This window comes from Sminthopsis crassicaudata, chromosome 3 (assembly GCF_048593235.1).
Source record: "Sminthopsis crassicaudata isolate SCR6 chromosome 3, ASM4859323v1, whole genome shotgun sequence".
Lineage (NCBI taxonomy): Eukaryota > Metazoa > Chordata > Mammalia > Dasyuromorphia > Dasyuridae > Sminthopsis > Sminthopsis crassicaudata.
This window is the reverse complement of record NC_133619.1, coordinates 73,064,902-73,086,106: the sequence shown is the minus strand read 5'-3', so window position 1 is coordinate 73,086,106 and position 21,205 is coordinate 73,064,902.

Below are 21,205 nucleotides of genomic sequence, written 5' to 3'. Positions count from 1 at the left end.
ATTTCTAAGCACTCCCTAGTATGAGTCATTCTTTGGCATTAAATTCTTCTATAGTATGTTATCAGTTCTAAAAAAGTTAACACCCAAGGAGTGACTTAATCACTGGGAGGATTCTGAATTCACAAAATAAAGAGTGATCTTATTATTGCTTCATTACCCCTGCCTCAATTTCCTCATAAATAGATTGTCACATCTTTCTTCTCACATAAAATTTATAGCTAGAAGAGAAACTGTGGCAAGGAAATTCTCAAGCTAAAACTATTTTTATCTTCCCATATAATGTTCTACCAATCTAAAAAGGAATATCATGTTTATTTTAAATTGTCTCCTACAAGTAGATGGAATTGGATGGTTTCAAAGGAGGAAATATAGACATTTCTAGCCTCTTCTCCTCTCTGCTTCCCTCTTCCTCCACCCCTCCAAAGGAAGATTTTAGTCCCTGCCAGGTTGAGATAAAATAGGTTTAGGTCAGAAGATGGCCAGTCTGCTTTTCTCAGAAAGTGGAACCACTAGGTTATAACCATCTTTTCCCTTAAATATTATTCATCCAATGTATATGGTTTCCAGGTTTGAGCTAAACTTTTTATCAGTTTCTTTTTCTTTTTTAAAATTTTATTCATTTTGAACTTAATAACAAAAAAAATATATATATATATATATAGTCACATTGCAACATAAAAAGATTATTCAATATAGAACCATGAATTTCTCTTTCACAGTTTACTTAAAAAAAAAAAAAAAAAAGATATGTACTACACTGTGTTTTCAAAGCTACCCTGCTTTTCTGTTCATCCTTCTGAGGTTTATTTTGTTCTCTACTATGCCCTTTTTTTCTCCTCTCTTTTTCCCCACCCTGCCCTACAAAGGCACATTAGATACAAATGTTTGTGTGTTAGCCATGTTAAAACATATTAAACATATTTTCATCTATCAATTCTTTTTCTAGATATGGATAGCATCTTCCTTTATAAATCCTTTGTATTTAAAAAACCCAAAATTATTTAGTCATTCAAAGTTGTTTGCAGAAAAATATTGTTATCACAGTGTACAATGTTCTCTTGGTTCTTTTTTACTCTTCATTATTTCATGCAAGTTTTTCCATGTTTTTTCTACAATCAACCAACTCATCATTTCTTATAGCACAATAGTATTCCATCACATTCATGTTCAACAACTTGTTCAGTCATTTCCTAATATATAGGGCATTCCCTCTTTGACACTACAAAGAGAACTGCTAAAAAATATTTTAGAACACAAAAATTCTTTTTCTTTTTCCCTAATCACCTTCGGAAACAAATCTAATTGTGGTATTGTTGGGTCAAAGGATATGCATAGCTTTATAACCTTTGGGGCATAATTCCAGATTGTTCTTCAAAATGGTTGAATCATATTCTGATGAACAATTTGGAACTATATCCAAAGAACAATCAAACTGTGCATAATCTTTGATTTGGCAATATCACTACTAAGTCTGTATTTCAAAAAAATAATTTAAAAAGGGGAAAGGAGATCAGTGGAATAGGTTAGGTCCAAAGGACAAAATAATCAATAACTTTAATAATCTAGTGTTTGACAAACCCAGGGACCCCAGCTTTTGGGATAAGAACTCAATGTTTGACAAAAATTGCTGAGAAAATTGGAAATTAATATGGCAGAAACTAGGCATTGTCCCACACTTAACACCATTCACCAAGGTCAGGTCAAAATGGGTTCATGACCTAGGCATAAAGAATGAGATTATAAATAAATTAGAGGAACATAGGATAGTTTACCTCTCAGACCTGTGGAAGAGGATTGAATTTATGTCCAAAGAAGAACTAGAGATCATTACTGATCACAAAATAGAAAATTTTGATTATATCAAATTGAAAAGTTTTTGTACAAACACAATTAAGGCAGATAAGATTAGAAGGGAAACAATAAACTGGGAAAACATTTTTACAGTCAAAGGTTCTGATAAAGGCCTCATTTTCAAAATATATAGAGAATTGACTCTAATTTATAAGAAATTAAGTCATTCTCCAATTGATAAATGGTCAAAAGATATGAACAGACAATTCTCAGATGAAGAAATTGAAACTATTTCTAGCCATATGAAAAGATGCTTCAAGTCATTATTAATCAGAGAAATGCAAATTAAGACAACTATGAGATACCACTACATACCTGTCAGATTGGATAGAATGACAGGGAAAGATAATGCGAAATGTTGGAGGGGATGTGGGAAAACAGGGACACTGATACATTGTTAGTGGAATTGTGAATTCATCCAGCCATTCTGGAGAGCAATTTGGAACTATGCCCAAAAAGTTATCAAACTGTGCATACCCTTTGACCCAGCTGTGTTACTACTGGGCTTATATCCCAAAGAGATCTTAAAGAAAGGAAAGAGACCTGTATGTGCAAGACTGTTTGTGGCAGCCTTCTTTGTAGTGGTCAGAAACTGGAAACTAAGTGGATACCCATCAATTAGAGAATGGCTGAATAAATTGTGGTATATGAATATTATGGAATATTATTGTTCTGTAAGAAATGACCAACAGGATGATTTCAGAAAGGCCTGGAGAGACTTACATGAACTGATGCTGAGTGAGATGAGAGGGACCAGGAGATCGTTGTATACTTCAACAACAATACTATATGATGATCAATTCTGATGGATATAGCCATCTTCTTCTTTTTTCTTTTTTTTTTTTTTTTTTTTTTACATTTTAAAAATTAATTTTATAATTATAACTTTTTTTGGACAGTACATATGCATGGGTAATTTTTTACAACATTATCCCTTGCACTCACTTCTATTCTGAATTTTCCCTTCTTTCCTCCACCCCTTCCCCTAGATGGCAGGCAGTCCCTTATGTGTTAAATGGGTTATAGTGTATCCTAGATACAATATATGTGTGCAGAACTGAATTTCTTGTTGCACAGGAATAATTGGATTCAGAAGGTAAAAATAACCTGGGAATTAAAACAAAAATGCCAACAGTTTACACTCATTTCCCAGTGTTCCTTCTCTGGGTGTAGCTGATTCTGTCCATCTTTTGGAACTGGATTAGATCTTCTCTTTGTGGAAGATATCCACTTCCATCAGAATACGTCCTCATACAGTATCGTTGTTGAACGTCAAACACTGTTGAAGTGTATAATGATCTCCTAGTTCTGCTCATTTCACTCAGCATCAGTTCATGTAAGTCTTTCCAAACCTCTCTGTATTCGTCTTGCTGGTCATTTCTTACAGAGCAATAATATTCTATAACATTCATATAACATAATTTACCCAACCATTCTCCAACTGATGGGCATCCATTCATTTTCCAGTTTCTGGCCACTACAAAAAGGGCTGCCACAAACATTTTGGCACATACAGGCCCCTTTCTCTTCTTTAATATTTCCTTGGGATATAAGCCCAGGAGTAGCACTGCTGGATCAAAGGGTATGCACAGTTTGATAACTTTTTGGGCATAGTTCCAGATTGCTCTCCAGAATGGTTGGATTCTTTCACAATTCCACCAACAATGCATCAGTGTCCCAGTTTTCCCACATCCCCTCCAACATTCATCATTATTTGTTCCTGTCATCTTAGCCAATCTGACAGGTGTGTAGTGGTTCCTCAGAGTTGTCTTAATTTGCATTTCTCTGATCAGTAGTGATTTGGAACACTTTCATATAAGTGGAAATAGTTTCAATTTCATCATCTGAAAATTATCTGTTCATATCTTTTGACCATTTATCAATTAGAGAATGGCTTGATTTCTTATAAATAAGAGTCAATTATCTGTATATTTTGGAGATGAGGCCTTTATCAGAACTTTTAATTGTAAAAATGTTTTCCCAATTTGTAACTTCCCTTCTAATCTTGTTTGCATTAGCTTTGTTTGTACAAAAGCTTTTTAATTTGATGTAATCAAAATTTTCTATTTTGTGATTAATAATGATCTTTAATTCTCCTTTGGTCACAAATTCCTTCCTCTTCCACAAGTCTGAGAGGTAAACTATTCTATATTCCTCTAATTTATTTATTATCTTGTTCTTTATGCCGAAATCACGGACCCATTTTGATCTTATCTTAATATGTGGTGTTAAGTGTGGGTCACTGCCTAGTTTCTGCCATACTAATTTCCGGTTTTCCCAGCAGTTTTTGTCAAATAATAAATTCTTGTCCCAAAAGTTGGGATCTTTGGGTTTGTCAAACACCAGATTGCTATATTTATTCACTATCTTGTCCTGTGAACCTAACCTATTCCACTGATCAACTAGTCTTATTTCTTAGCCAATATCAAATAGTTTTGGTGACTGTTGCTTTATAATATAGTTTTAGGTACAGCTAGGCCACTTTCATTTGATTTTTTTTTCCATTAATTCCCTTGAAATTCTCAACTTTTTATTGTTATTTTTTCTAGGTCATCTTGAGCTGAGTTTTGAGGAACACCGGGGATTCTAAGAGATGGAGGTAAATAGAGAGTGCATTCCAGACATGAGAGACAGGTTGTAGAAAGGCAAAGAGAGATGTTTTTCAATGACAATTGATTTACATTGGTAAAATTTCTTACAAAATGGTGATAACCCATTTTTTTTCCCATTTCCTATTTTTCATATCAATATTTTGCTTAAATAGATCAAGTTAGTACTACATTATGGATAGCGAGGAGGCACAGTGGATTGAGTGCTGGGCCTGGAGCTAGGAAGGCTCATTTTTCTGAATTCAAATCTGGCCTCAGACATGAATTTTGACTCTGTTGGCCTTAGTTTCCTCATGTGTAAAATGACTTGGAGAAGCAAATGGCAAATTACTCTAGTATTTTTGCCAAGAAAACCCCAAATAGGGTCATGAAGTTATATACACATGGCTGAAAAAAGACTGAACAAAATTATATGCTTTATATCACTCTTCTTATTTCTTCTAATTTGAAATTGATTTTGATTTTTGCTCTAGAAATTGTTGACCTGACCTGGTTACACAGAAAACTGATTTGGAAATGGCTCATTTGTTATTACTCATGTTTACTTCTGAATGAAAGGATTAAAAATATATATATTTTTAACAATTGTCCCTTATTCCTATTTTTCATTAAAGTCACACAAGATATGTTGATTTAACACTGAGGGTTTTATCTAGTCTTCTACAGATTTTATCTCCTCATTCTCTGCAAAATTTATTGGAACATAAACTCCATTTATCTTCATGATGGTCTTTTTGTAGATATTTATTATGAGCACTACAATCATGAAAATGGTTTTTTGGTTGCCCCTGAAAATACAGTAAAACCAGCTCTTTCAATGCCTTTATTCATTTATCGAAGGAGAGCCTGTGAGCCATTTTTATATTTTGTTGTAATTTTGTTTTGTCTTCTGTCATCATTTATAAAGAGAATATCACTATTAATATGATTCAATCCTGTATTGTGTCAGTTTCCATAGTATTTTCATTCAAAGCTCCAACAGTTAAGCTAATGTTTACAATTTAGCATAAAATTATGGTAGTGAGCTACAAGGTTTATTCCCTGTTTCAGGCACTTTGCTCTTATCACTAAAGAATTAGGAGGGAATAGCACAAAAAGGAGCCATACATTTTATGTATAGATTTAACTTCTTTTTTCTGCCTTTTTTTTTTAAAAGAAGAAAGCAAAGAGGTTGATGGGGGAGGGGGAGGGGGGTTGCTAGAAGCTTCCATTTTTATTTCCCCCAAAACAACGAAACAAACAAACAAACGAGAAAAAAAACAAAAACAAAAACAAAAACAAAAAACCCCGATAAACAGAAAACGAGAGAAAATGAAAAGTGTCACGTACATACAAGGCCCTCCGCGGAGGGGGAGGGACGGGGAGGGGAGCCTGCTCCGCATCTTGAAATATATTCTCATTTTCTTTTAAGTCTTGTCCTTCATGTTTTATGGAATAAAAAGTTCAGCCTTTTTATTGCATGAAACTAAAACTGGGGAGGGGCTGAGGAGGCAGAATGGGGAGGGGAGGGGGAGAGGGGGAGGGGAGGCCCCCCCACATCTCCTGGCCAGTAAAGTAACACCTCTCTTCTTGCATAATTTCTGGAATCTTCCACTCGCTAAGGCCGGGTTGGCATCCCGGAGAAGAGGAGGAGGGGGGAGGAGGGGGAAGGAAGGAGGGAGAGAAGAGGAGGAGGAGGAGGAGGGAGGGGGAAATCACACGCTTATCGTCATGCTGGGGGAATAATTTTCATTTTTGACAATAATTGTCAAACAAAAGAATAGGAAACACTCTTAGAGAAAAAGGGAATAGCATTTATATAGGGCTAACTCTGAATCAGGCATTATACCAAACACTTTTTACAATATTCTTTTATTTGATCTTTACAACAACCCTGAGAGGTAGATAGTACTATTATCCTCGTTTTATTAGTTGAGAAAACATGCAAACAGAGTTTGTGACTTGTCCAGAGTCACACAGCTTGTAAAAATGTCTGACTCCAGGCTTGGTACTCTATCCACTTTCCCATCAATTGCCTCATTGAAAAAGATTGTCCTCATTTTTCTAGACAGGGAAAGACCAGTAGAAGCTCCCTTACCTTTATTATACTAGAAGTCAGGAAGCTATGAAACAAAAATCTGGCAGGATCTGAATGATCTGGAATTGTCTTTCCTCTGACCTTCTCATTCTAGGCTTCCACAAAACGGCAGCAATGAGCAGCCAGAGACCAAAACATATGAAGATGTTCATGGACCAAGCCCAGTAGCAGCCCAATGCTGCAGCTCCATGATAGCAAGATGACCAGAAACTGGTGTAGTCAGAAGCTTTTGATATTGGAGCATAGATTGGCCTTTGTAGTCCCAAGGAGAGAAGATCTAGAGTTCCCCAAACTGTTACTTGGTCACTGTGAATCCTATTGAGTTGTAACTGGGAAAAATAGCTATTCTCCCCACAGAACTCCAAGCTTTACTTTATATCTTATCAGTGGTTCTAAGATGAGGAGTGCACATCCTTCTCCCAATCCTTTACCTTAGCTGTCAGTTAGCCTGGTTAGAATTTCTCTTTGGTTTCAGTCAGATATCTGAGAGGGCACTTCCGAAGGATATCTAGAAGATGACTGTAAATAGCAAACCTTTGTTTGCTCTTTTTTACTTTTTCCCCTTCATATTATATAGTGTTTCAAAAGTTTTGATGCCATTTTAAGTTTGAATGATTGAAATAGCTTAGATCTGCATTACGACTTTGGGAACCTATATATCTATGTATAGATGTACAGATAAACAAATGCATGTATATGTGCATGTATATATATGTGCATATATACACACATTTATATGTATATGTAACCTATATGACCACAGCATTCTAACTCTTTAAATTTTTTTTGGCAGAAAAGTGAGACAAGGTTGACTTGACAGCTCAAGTAGCATGCCACCTGGGAGGCAATTTAAATTTTACATACATTTGCTAGATAATGTGTTAACTTCCTGTTAATTGAGGAAGTTAATTGAGTTACACAGCCAGAGAAGTGAAGAAGCTAGATGGACTGCTATCCTAGCTGATTATTAAATTTGCAGTGTGAGCATTTATACTTCTATTGCTATAAATCAGGGCTTGATTTATTATTTTCTTGATTGTATAGATTTAAGAAAGTTATGGGGAAAATGTAAATAATGCAGTTTAAAGTTGGAAAGTGGGTCTTGTGTATATATATATATATATATATATATATGTTTACAGAAAGCCTCTTGGTAAGAACATTTAGCAGCAAACACTTGCACATAATCAAAGAGTCTCATATATATTTTGGGGGGAGAGAAAAGAGGGGAAAGAGTATTATGTGTCAAATGTGGTTGTCATGGCCCCAAAAATTTATCACTAATTTTCCAGATTATTTGGGCATCTAGGTGATGCAGGGGATAGAGTAACAGACTTGAAGTCAGGAAGACTCATTTTCCTGAGTTAAAATCTGGCCTTAGACACTTATTAGCTGAGCAAGTCATTTAACCCAGTTTGCCTTAGTTCCTCAACTATAAAATGAGCTGGAAAAGAAAATGTAAACCACTCTAGTATCTTTGCCAAGAAAATCCCAAATAGAATCATGAAAAGTCAGATACAGCTGAACAACAACATAATGCTGCCATCTTACTGGTCATGAACTGTGTGTGATCTCCCCAGACAAGATATTAATCCTGGAAAATGGGTAACAGAAAATATATAGTTATGGATTAGGACTACTTCCTCTAGAACTTTATGTGAGATATAGCAATGAACACAGTGAAAAGGCCAAAGAAACTTAGAAATGATGTTGGCCAGCAAACACTAGATCTCCTTGATGAGCACTGACAAAGCAACCAAGAACGGTAACAATTTAGAATATAGTAAAACTAATTTGTGAAACTTGTATGCAACAGAACCACTAGATGGTAGCAGAGTAGCACATATTGGAATTCTATGACCATTTCATGAAATTTATCTTTGTACTCATCTTTTGATTGTATTGGCTGTTCTTCAATCTTTGGTTTCCAATTTTTTTTTTTTTCTACCAGACTGACCTGCTAATGAACTGAAAATCATTCTTAATCTAGGCATAAAATAGAAGACACTGTATTATAGTTTCTCTGATTTATGAAAAGACTATCATTCAAACTTACTCTCTTGTTAGCTTCTCTACATTAGGAATATATTGGCAACACAAACATCTGAATAAATAAAGTACTCCAAATTCGAATAACTGAGGGATTTAGGCTTAGTTGTTCAAATCTGGACATTCTAATATGAGTGTGAAAAATGTATCGTTATATATTTTACTCATTCCTGGAAAAGGAATAGGCAGATCAAGCAAATTCCCCTTGCTATACTGTGACGCCATTATCAAAATCCATTAAAAAAACAAAACAAAACAAAACAAAAAAACCAAAACAAACCTTATAAATGGACTAAATTTTCAGAAAAGTAGCATGATGTGTGTGGCAGTCAGACAAGAGGATGTCACCCTAGGTTCTGTTAATAGATTTATAGTGGTAATAATCTCACTGTAATCTGTTCTGCTCGTACGACACCTGGGGCACTGTGCTAAATTCTGGGTGCAGAATTTTAGGGAGGAAATTAATAAACAAACATTCGGGGAGAGCAAACAGAATGGGGAAAGCTTTGGAGACCATGCTACATTAAAATCAGTTATAGAAAATATAGTACTTCTCTTGAAGAAGATACTAACTTTTAGAGGGAGAAGTAATTGTTGTTTTCAGATATCTGAAAGACTGTGGTGTAGGAGAGGAATTGGATGTCTTTTGTTTGGCTTCAAACAGCCAACAAATAAAATTTTCCAAAGGCAGATTTTGGTTTGGTATAAAGTAAAACTCCCCAACAGTTAAAATTGTCCTGAAGTGGAATAAACTAGTTTGGGAGGTGATGAGATTGCCAGAGATTGTGTCTCCTTAAGAGTGACTCCCTTAATAGGATTAGAGGGAATTCCTGCTCACTTATGGAATGGATTACACAGAAACTAAAGTCCTTTTTAATTATGGTTCTGTTATCTCATGATTTTTCTCTCTTCTCCTCTCTCTTTTCCTCTTCTTTCTAATTCTTTTTCTTCTTTTCTAGTTGTTCTTCTTTTTCTAGTTCTTCTTGCTAATTCTTCTGCTTCTCCTCCTTCTTGTCATTTTTGGGTTGTGAATAAATAATATTAATGTAAGGTTCAAGTGCAAATTTTCTAAAAACAAATGTTTACCACCATAAAAACAAATTGATTACAAATAATATATCCCAATTCAATGAAACAATAACATGTGATTCTGTGTCTTCAAAAATAATTAAGATAGTTATAGTTTTTACTTTAACAGAAGTGAATAGTATCCTCCTTTATGGCATTCATGCAGTCAAGGAGATATTAATGTGCACTTTACATTTCTCCTTCTTTCACTCTTAACTGCATTTTCCCTTAGAAGGTTATCAATTGCCTGTCCTAATACAAACACTCTGATTTAAGATTGGGCTTACCAGTCATTGCTACATTAGGTAGAGAAATGAAATGTTTATGAAGTAATCTATATTGTTCTTCTGATCCACAGATTTTGGTATTAGAAAACTCAATTTAATGTTCCAATAAAGTGCAATCTAATATATACTATACCAATTAATCTGGGAGACTGATGTAGGAGCCATCGCTGGTGTGTTCTGTTGCATATCGGACTTTCTAAAGCATAATCATGTGGGCAAAGTAATAGAATTGCATTTTATAGCCCAAGATAAATCAAGAATAATAGGTCAGCATATTGAGAAAGCTTTTTTTCCCCCCAATTATAGATTTGAAACAGTTAAATATTTCTAAATAAATCAGGTTTCATGACTAAAAGAAAGAAAAGTGAGAGCTACTTTAAATGTCTTTAAAACCAGAATCTGGAGAAGATGGTTTAGACATCTTTTAAAATTCAAGAATCACCATGTATGGAATGTAAAAACACAATAGGGAACTTGGTTGGGACCAACTTTTTCAGACATTCTGAGGCAAATCTTCTATTTTTTGGTACACATGTATAAAACGACTATTCAACAGTATTCCTGATAGGTTCCTAAGAGCTTACCAAATTAAAATGCTACCTTTAGATTTGTAAATAATACTAGAAATACTAGAAAGGACTATATTTTCAGGGGTGTGAGTCTTTCTTCCATCTATTCAAACTGAAACATTTCCAAGAATTTACTAAAGGATCTTCATGAGTTTATGGGGTCCAAAAATCTTATGCTCTATTGGTCAATCTTCTGATACCAACTCTGTTTAAGTATAGAAATTTGGGTTAGTTTCTTCAATTGAATACTAGCTGGAAATTATTGATACAATAAAATGTGACTACAATTCATTCAACTTAAAGCCTGAAATATTAAGTCTCTATTTGAGTATTGCATTACTTAATTCTAGTTGTTGGAAATTTTAAAGGTTTAAAATGTCCATGCGTTGCCCAGATACCTGCTAATAGTTGAAGGTGAGCATGAAGGTCTACGGAAAATAGAGCCAGTAGGTTCAGAGCCTAATCTATTATTTATAACAATAGTTGATATGTTAAAAAAAAATATTTTAATATATTATGTTTAATATCATATGTTAAGAATTTAAAATACAGAAATATTGTACAAGATGTTCAGGGTGGGCTAACAACTCTGGTATGAGAACTTGTCAAATTTTTCATGTTTTCCATCTTTGTTGTCTGCATGACACTTGGCTCCAAGAAGCCCATAGCATGCAAAGTGGCCATACCCTGTTAAACCAGGATGAGGATAGCCAACTTGCTTCAGATTCCTCAGTGAGTTAGTAAGAGGTTTACCTCTCAAATGTGCTGACTTTTGTCACTCCAAGATGTCACTGATCTTTGAAATGAAAGATGAATAATTGACTCTGTTCTTCTAATCCCTTCCTCTTGGAATTCCTAGTCTCATTCCAAATGCCATCTCGTACAGAGTTCTTTTTTGATCTGTCTACTCATAATATTGTTTCTTTTCTCCTCCCCCCAAATTACCTTGCCTTTTATTTTATATGTTTTATAGATACTTATATGAGTATGTTCTCCTCTATTGGAGTTAAGCTATTTGACAGTAAAGATTGTCATTTTTATCTTTATATCCCTAGAATCTAGCATAATTTACAATGGATCCTCTAGAACACTTGTTGATTAAATGATTGAGGTGGAAGAATTTTATGAACAAGTTTAGAAAGATTTTGTTCAGAAAGAAAGGCATGCTTAAGCCTTCTCCTCCCCTATTGTCTTACCAGTCCATTCTCTCCATAAGAGAGGTAGCAAAACAAATGAGACCTATTGATGAGTATTGATAAAAACAATCACATTTTCTAAAAAGTGCAAAGCAATTGACAAGTTAAATTAGCTCATTACTTCTTCTGTCACATCTGTCAAACAGAGGTGGCAAGCCTTTTTATCCAAATTTCTCAGTTGGGGAGGCCTAAAAAAAAAAAATGCTAAGTTGATGACAGAGTTGAATTTACTCTGATGTGATTTATTGTTCTATCCTATAGCTAGACCTTGCTACTGAAAACATCATGACCAACAAAACCCCCATTCTCACTTAAGTCTAGAAGGGTGAGAGGTATTAGAAATCACTTACTTCAATCTCTTCCTTTACAGATGAGAAAACAGGTTTGGAGAAATTAGTTGCTTGTTTGAAGTAGTACAATTAGCTACTGTCACATCCCATTTTTTTTTTCTTTTTTTTCTTTTTTTTAATTTTTTTTTTATTATATATATATATATTTTATAATATTATCCCTTGTATTCATTTTTCCAAATTACCCCCCCTCCCTTATTCCCTCCCCCCGACGACAGGCAATACCATACATTTTACATGTGTTACAATATAGTCTAAGTACAATACATGTGTGTGTCACATCCCATTTTTAAGATGCCTTACCCAGTTTTCTTCTTATTATTACACTGTCTCACCTATGTGACAGACCCACTTTCAAAAATTAGCTATATTAAACAACTACTAAAATTATAAAAGTATAATTTTTTGTCTTTAGAAAATGGTCATCTTTTGGAACATTTTAAATAACAAAAATCTTCCTTAAAATGAGCTACAATAAAAGACTAAATTAAACACACTGCTCCCCATCCACCCACACTTTCTATAAGAGGTATTTCCTAATTTCCCCAGATGTTTGTGCTGTGCCAATTACTTTGCATTTATTTTTGTATATTTAATTGCAGATAAAAATCTCATTAATATGAATATTGCACCTCTCCAAGCCTCTATCTGATGTTATCTCCACTATCTGTCTTCTTCCACACAGACTTGAAATTAGAAAGGCTATTAAGTACTCACTGTGTTAAGCTATAGGTTATACAAAGACTGAAAATGGAGACATTGTTTGTCTTCCATAAGTTTACATTCTACTTCCATAAGTTTACAATGCTCTCACAGACAAATAAATACCAGACACATATAAAATAAATGCAAAATAATTGGGATGATACTAATATCTGGGGGAATTAGGAAAGATGTCTTGTAGAAAGTGGTATTAGACCTGAACCTGGCAGGGTCCTAGAGGTCCCAAAAGATGGAAATGATGAAAAATGAATTTCAGGTAGATGTCTTGTAGAAAGTGGTATTAGACCTGAACCTGGCAGGGTCCTAGAGGTCCCAAAAGATGGAAATGATGAAAAATGAATTTCAGGTAGGAGGGATCACCTACTTAAAGGCACAGAAATTACACAAGGAAGGACTTGGATAAGGAACAACAGCATATAGGTCTTTTTGGTTAGAGTATAAAATGCTTAAGAGGGAATAATGTTTAATCATCCTAGAAATACAGGCTGGATTTTATAGTAAAGGACTTTAGTGTCAAACATAAGAATTTGGATTTTATTTTGTGGGTAAGAGAAAGCCATTGAAGACCTTTTGACAAGAAAGTGAAAAAAAAAAAATCTGTGTTTTAGGAATGTCAATTTGGCAGCTATTTGGCAAGTAGATTCAGAGGAATGAGGCTGGATACAGGAAGACCAATGTGGAAGCTATTGCAATAATCTAAGTAAAAGATAATTAAAGTCTTAATTAGGTTAATTGTGGTAGAATGTTAATTAGGTTGGATATGAGAGTCAATAAGATATGGCAACTGACTGGTAGTAATGGGCAGCAAATAAAAGTGAAGAGTCAAAAATGCTTCCTTGATTTATAGTTATCCACTAAAAAATAGTGGTACCTTTAACAGAAATAAATAGTTGCAGCAATAAAGTGGATCCCACACATTCTTCTGTAAGGGAGATTTTAATTTTTTCCAGAAGGGGAAGAAGAAGGTTAAGATTGGGCATCACCACTTTGTCCTCAGAGAGAAAGATTAGAATTATCTCAGTTTGCTCTATTATTGCTCTTTTAGGAAACATGTTTGGTTTTGAGCTAACTTTTGATAACTTTGTCATTTTGGAGGGAATAGAGGACCTCAAACTCTTTATCCAAGGCCTGACCCTTTTGCCACCTAATACCAGTTTCATATTGAACACATATAGCAAATAGCAAAGAAGCCCATTTATCCAAATGAAAGAAAAACAGAAAACAGGTTTATGATGGAGAACATAATATCAAACAATACAAAGTAAAGGAGCTCTTGGGTTGGGAGATAATTCAGTACACCCAAGAAGTGTTTTTTTTTTTTTTTTTTTCTCATCCAAAGTGAAATTCTCCAAAGTCTCTAGAGTAGTAAGCTGGTAATAAGACGTAGACTCCAGAATTTCTCAACCAAAGGAACTCTGAGCCTTTCCCTCCATTCTCAAACAAGGGGCAAGCTAATTTGTGTCAAAGGAAGATTCAAGAAGCTTCATTATGATTATATTAAGTGGTTTAATAATCATAATGGATTACTTGCATAGGGGCTATCTGGGAGCAGCTGCTAGACAATTCATTGGATCTCCCAACCCTGCCATGCCCTCTGGAGTGATGACAAGATTGTTCAGTGGATCCCTGCCCCAGCCCCAAAAGTCCAGTGATAATTACAGAAATCAAACAAAGGAAGGAGGAGCTGCAAAGAATCATTGCATATATCATTGTGGATTTGTACTATGCTTAACAAGCCTGGGGTCCCAGGGCTGGAGCATCATGCCAGCATTGTTGGGTGAGTGCTAGATACCACGCTTATGTAGTAGATATAGTGAAGGTTATATTCTGGTCCCAGTATCCTTGTTATAGCTTACACCTATTTACTGTATCCTTGTTATGGCTTTTAGCCTAATACAGACCCCACAAGACAGTGTGCTGGTCAGTTTAAGTCAGTTCCTGGATACACACTAGGCTATTCAGTTGGCAGTGTCTTTGTAATATCTTTCCCCCACACTGGAATAGCTTTCACCCCTGTAGTATGGCTTTCCCAATTGGGATCCCACACAAGGCCATAATGGAGACTGCTAGCCCTCCCTCATGCTTTCTTAAAGTCATTTCCTTTAGCTACCTGAAGTAGGGCTAGCCTCTTCCATTTTCCTTCTCAAAGTTGGAAGCCAGGACCACCTGAAGTAACTCAAGGTCTTGAAGAAAGCTTGATGAGGCCCCAAAAGGGAACTCAAGGGAGACTGAGAGGTAAAAGCTTGAACTCCCTCACCTCTCACAAATTTGACCACACTCCTAATCCAAGGCATAAACTTCATTTCCACCAATAAGGAGAGTTCCATAAGAATGGGATTCTAGGTCACATAAGGAAGTTAGGAAAAGGAGGGTAGGTTTGGGGGAAAGATATTTAGTTCTCTTGGTATATGTTGAATGTGAGATGTCTATGAGAGCTCTTCTTGGAGATGTCCAAAAGGAATCTGCTGTCATGGGGTTCTTAAGGTTAATACAAAGATCTGGCAATTGTCTGAATAGAAATGATAAATAAACTATGGGACCTGATAAAATAGCAACAGGGTGGAGAGGGAAAAGAGAGGAGAGGGACCAGAGCCATATGATGCATTAAGATGGATGTAATACGGCTAATGATCATGCAGAGAAGACAGAAGTCAAATATGAAGAGAATCATTACAGAGAACAATCATGAAAATCTAGGAAGGAGAGAGAATTTAAAAATAGGCTGTGGCTGGCATTGTTCAATACTACAGAGAGATCAAAAAATCTGAGAATTGATAAAAGAACTCCTGAAGGAGAAATAAAAAGACTTGGTGAAAGTTGGAGAACACAGTTTCAGTCACATATTGCTAATGGAAGCTCAATTTCAAGGGTTTGAGAACTGAGTTAAGGATGAGAAAGTAGAAGAAATGAGTGTAGTTATCTTATTTTAGAAGTTGGCTATTCTAAATTCAGGTTATTTTATTTCAATCAAGCCTCATATGCTTCATAACAATCTCTTTTTTTTCTTCCCTAATTGATTTTATTTTTCTCCCTTCCATTGCTATGCCTATTTTGAGCCTATTTTCTCTCTTCTTTTTTAGCAGAGAATGTCACCTTTTAGTTTACTGAAAAAATTAAAGTTGTTTGCAAAGAGTTACTTTCTTCTTCTATCCCAGCTATGAATTTCCTTCACTTACTCACTAGAGGAAGGAAAAGGAAGAGTCATGAGTGAAAGGGACTGGAGGAAAAAGTCCTGTTCCATCCTACCCCAGGGGGAGGCAGAGACACATCACTAGTTTTAACACTGATGCCTATAGACATTGTATTCTATGATTGCTATAATATTTTTAGATTTTATCTGTCAGTGACAGGCTCCCAAATCTAAATAATTGAATGACATCTTGATCAGAAAAATTCCCATCAAAATGAAACCTCCATTGCTTTTGATTATAACATCATGTAAAGGCAACCCTGGGGTCAGGAAGAAAAATCTCTTACTTATGATATATATTTGATATATATACGTCTGATATATATACTTCTTGATATATATACTTCTGATATAAGGTCAATTGTGATCCTAGCAGGACACCTAATCTCATCCTCCAAACATCTATAATACTGAAAATTACATACGGTCATTTTTAGGATCTGTTTCCTTAAATGTAAAAGTAAAAGGTTAAAACTTTAGTTTCTGTGATTTTTTAAAAGGAAAAACCACAATTCTCTACTTTTGAATTATGTGTGCTATTTTCGTCTCTCCTTTGCCAAAGACTCAGGGAAATCACAATGGCATTATCTAAGAATGGAGAAATGGGCCGTGATTTTCTGCTCTTCCCTTCATATACCACAGGGAGGCATTAGAGACCAGTTTCAATTCTTTCTGCTCAATTGTATTGTCCTTGAAATTCTGTGAGTTCTTGTTGGGAACAAAACTTTTTTTTTTTTTTTTTTTTGTTCCTTTTCTGAAAAGATTCCCATGTAGTGTTTGATTGTCATGGAATAGAAAATAGTTGTCTACTTATTAAGGCTAATCCCTTCTGGCTCAAGGTCTGGGACAGACTGAGTAATTGGAAGACAGGGGCACATATGAATCAGTTTAAAAAAAAAAGGTTTCTGGGGAAAAAAATGGTTTGTGGATTAACACCAAATTATTATATTCTTCACTTAGAAAAGATCTTTCATCTTAAATGTAAAGAAAACCATCCAGAAGTTTTAAAAAAATGCTCATTGTAGTTTTGAAAATGAATTGAATAACCCCAAAGAAACACACAATGATGACCAGCTGTTTGCACATAAAACATAAGCATTATTCTTATGTCACACATACCCAGTCACATGCGGATTTAAGAGTAAAGATCAGGAGATCTGCATTTTCATTCCATTTCTGATATCATGTATTGACATGACCCTGAATAAATCACATAATTTCTGTCTTCCATAAAATGCAGAGAATACCAAATATACTATTATTTCTATTTGTCCTAATTAGTTAATTGAAAGCTAAACACAAAGAAATTATGTCCCTCTATGTTTTGTAAAGCAGTTAGCACACTATTGTTTACATAATGAGCAAGCTTAGTATGTGAAACATATAGCTCTGTTTTGTTTATTTGAATTCAAGATTTGCTATTTATGAAAAGCTCTTTGACATCCATAATTACTTTCTTGTTCTCCACATCCTTTATAGTAACATCGAGAAATATTCATGTATAGCATTTAATGCCTTGAGAAGTAGCAAAATTCAGAAGGACCACGATATAGTGAACTAAGGGTTGGCCTTGTCAGGAAGGCTTGGATTCAAATACTGCCTTTAAAATAGATTGCTTTTGTAACCACAGGCAAATGATTTACTCTTCCAGTGGCCTAGGCAACTCTAAGATAGTAAATTGTAGAGTAGGTGCTTATAGAGGGAATTTCCACACTGGAAGTTCTCTGCAACATTGAAAGCAGAGGCCTGGATATTCCAAATAACAGCATAACAAGGGGAAATTCAGACCCATGTAAAAGAATATATAATGGCATTTAGCTGAATATTGGCCATTTTCCTGTATAGGTATGTAGGTGAATCTATCCTTACATGTGCACTGGAGGAGCAAAGCTGAAGAGTGAAAATCAAGGTCTATATGCTTTCCAGGGGTGAGGTCTGGGAAAACTGTTTTAAAATGTGATTTCAGCATAAGCTATCAAGTGATTCTCCAACTTGGGCTACTAGTCACAGACCTTTTTCATACAGGCTGCCTGTCTAGATTTCTGCCTATGTACCAGAAAGCAACCCTAGCTTGACAATACCTGCTTGAGTTCCTTTTAGATTGATTTAGGATTTACATTAAAAAATCATTAGATTGTAATAGTTGATAAATTTCTTAAAAGTTCCCATTTTCCACTGTCTTATTGCCTTTTCAATTTAACAACAAAATAAAAACATATTGGACAGAGACATGAGTCAAGAATTTAAATAATTGTAAATTTGATTCAGATTACTTGAATTTAGGTGTCAAAGAAATGATCAGTATATCTTTCAAACTTGGATTCAATTTTTTAAAAACAATTCTTCTATGAATTGATAGAAATCTTCAATAATTGAGATGCAAGAAGTACTGGGTTAGAATTTCAGCCACCACTACAGTCTTGTGCTCCTTTTTAAGAGTTGTAATATTTATTGTCATTATGTAGATATCCTATGATTTTAGGGGCCTTGTTCCTATCCATTCATTTTATAGTCGAAGCAGCTGATGGAGAGGTAAATGATTTACTTAAGGCCAAAATCTGGTGAAAGGAGATTTGGGACCAGAAACCAGGCCTTTTGATTCCCCGTCCAATTATCCTTCTACTAAGCTTAAAATAGCATTATTGGAATTGCCTACAGAATGCTTGATATTCTAGACCTTCTCTATCTTCCCAAGCCTTCAATTATAACCCTTACCGCTTTTGAATCCATAATTATGAAATATGTCGCCTGAGGCAAAAACAGTTGGAGTCAGTGCATTCAGTGACAACACAGGATTGTTGGATGGGGTCAAGTACAATTAAACATTCCTAAGGGTGATTGTACTACATTTGTAGCACAATTTGACAGAGGACCAACGGGTGAGGACAAGAATACTGGTCAATTATTATAAGGAAGAAATGATGCTTGAACTTCCTCAACTCTCTTCTTCACCTCTCAAAAACTCCCTATCTTTCTAATCTTTCATCACCTTCCTTCTTGCTGAGGCTAATTCCTCTATATGTATCTTCTCTCTCATACCTTTCTTTTTATTTTTTTCACTTCATCAATTATTTCATCTCTTGGATGTATTTTTAATCTTTCCTCTATTATTTCCCCTTGGCCTATAATCATATTCAGGTTTCCTGTTTCTTTAAGAAACCCAAACAAAAATCCTCATTTTTAAATAAAGACATGTAAATAATTGGAGAAATATTAATTGCTAGTGAATAAGCGAAGTTAATAATGATAATATTGCTAAATTTATTTATATTCAGTATCATATCACTCAGACTATCAAAGGATTACTCTATAGAACTAGAACAAAAAACTCAAATTCATCAGAAAGAACACAAGAATCTGAAGGGCAGTAATGAAATAAAAGGTATAGAAAGGGGGATTAGACATATCCAATTTTAAACTATATTCAAAAGCAGTAATTATCAAAATCATTTGATACTAATTAAAAAAGAAAGATTGATCAGTGGAACAGATTAGGTACACAACTTCCCTAAACTAGTATATCTAGTAGCTGCTTTTGGTTCAGTAAACCACAAAAATCCAACTAGATGGGTAAGATATTAAGAAAAACTGGATAGTTGTCTGGCAAAAATGAGATTAAGATAAATATTTCATACCATATACCAAAGTAAACTCTAAATGTATACATACATAGATATAAAAAAATAAATTTAAATGAGATTCATTTCTAAGATATACAAGGAACTTATCTATATGTATAAGAATAAAAATCCATATCTAATAGATAAACAGTCAAAGGATATAAACAGGTCATTTCCGAGGAAAAGACAAAAGCTTTCTGTAAGCATATGAAAAAATATTAAGATCACTAATAATTCAAGAAATTCAAATTAAAGCAAATCTGAGGTTCTACTTCATACTTATAAGACTGTCAAAATTGACAAAGAGAAAAATGATAAATATGGTGGGGCTATGGGAAAAAAGGCCTATTGGTGGAGTTGAGAATTGTTCCAGCTATTCTGGAAAGCAATTTGAAATTATACTCCAAAAGCAACTAACCACCTTAATCCAGCAATGTCACTACTAGGCCAAAGAAATCAAAGAAAGAGAAGAAGGTTCCATGTGTACAAAAATATTTATAAGAAGTCTTTTTGTAATGGCAAAGATATTAAATTAAAATTTGAAAATTAGCTGAACTAATTATGGTATTTTTCTTTAATGGCATGCCATAAAATTTCAGAGAAAACTGGAAGGATTTCCAAGAACTGATACAGAATTAAATGAACAGAACCAGAAGAACAATTTATTCTATAACAATGACATTGTAAAAAACAATTCTGAATAATTCCGAAAGACATAAGAAATTGTTGAGTTCCTTGGCATTGATCTTTGATATTGGCTCTTATATGTTAAATTTTCTATTAAGTTTGGGCTTGGTTGATAGAAAGTCTTGAAAATCTTCAAGTTTGTTGAATGTCCATTTTTTCTCATTCAACAACACAGATAATTTTGCTGGATATGGTATTTTCGGCCACAGGCCTAGTACTTTTGATTGTCAGTGATTCTAGGACCTGTGATCTTTTATTGTGGCTGCTGCTAAGTCCTGTATAATTCTAATTGTACCTCCATCATACTTGAATTGTTTTTTTCTTGTTTCTTGTAAAATTTTATCTTTGATCTGGGGTTTCAAAATGTGACACTGGTTTTCTTTCTGGATGCAGATGGCTCTGAATCACAAGTCTATTGAAATTGGCCTGAATCATTTCATTGTTGAAAAGAGCACACTCCATCACAATTGATCATTGCATAATCTTGCTACTGTATATTATGATCTCTTGATTCTGCTCACTTCACTTTTCATCAGTTCATGTAAGTCTTTCCAGGTTTTTTGAAATCACCCTGTTCATTATTTCTTATAGAACAATAATATTCCATAACATTTATATACCATAACTTATTCAACCATTTCCCAACTGATGGGTCTCCTCTCAATTTCTAATTCCTTGCCACTACAAAAAGGGCTTCATAACATTTCTTGTAATGGGCATTTGTTGTATGTTCAGATCATCTAACTTAGAGGCACCCATTTGGGAGACCCTAAGGACCTGCTTCCACCCTGCTTCTTTGGGGAAGGCATTCTGTGTTTTTCTTTCCATAGAGTGGCCAAAAATGGCAACATTTTAAAATCTATCTGATGGAGAGGACAATTCTCTTTGCTTTCCTGGAGCATGGAGAATTGAAGAACTTGTTCACCTAT